The sequence below is a fragment of the Corvus brachyrhynchos genome, unplaced genomic scaffold, assembly GCF_000691975.1.
Source record: "Corvus brachyrhynchos isolate BGI_N302 unplaced genomic scaffold, ASM69197v1 scaffold101, whole genome shotgun sequence".
Lineage (NCBI taxonomy): Eukaryota > Metazoa > Chordata > Aves > Passeriformes > Corvidae > Corvus > Corvus brachyrhynchos.
Window position 1 is genome coordinate 19372859 of NW_008237239.1, and position 316 is coordinate 19373174.

Here is a 316-nt window from a genome sequence, read left to right on the forward strand (position 1 = left end):
CCCTTACAATCAATTCATCACCATTCTGTAGGCCACAGGTACTAAGCTGGAAGGCCTAGAGAAAAGGTTTGGCACAATCAAACGCTTTCCATGCCGCTAAACCACATGATCTTGAGAAGCCTGGAATTTCTCTAATGGTTTCCCAGTATTTGGAGACAACACAGACTCAGGCAGGTTTGACACTGGAAAGTGAATGGGCTTTCCCAAGCACTTCTCCTGTGGTTGTGGTAGACCTGCTCCTTGGGGGTGCTCTATTCATGAGATCACACCTCCGTTTTCCCACAGGCTGTGCAGAAATCAGCAAACTTCAATTCTG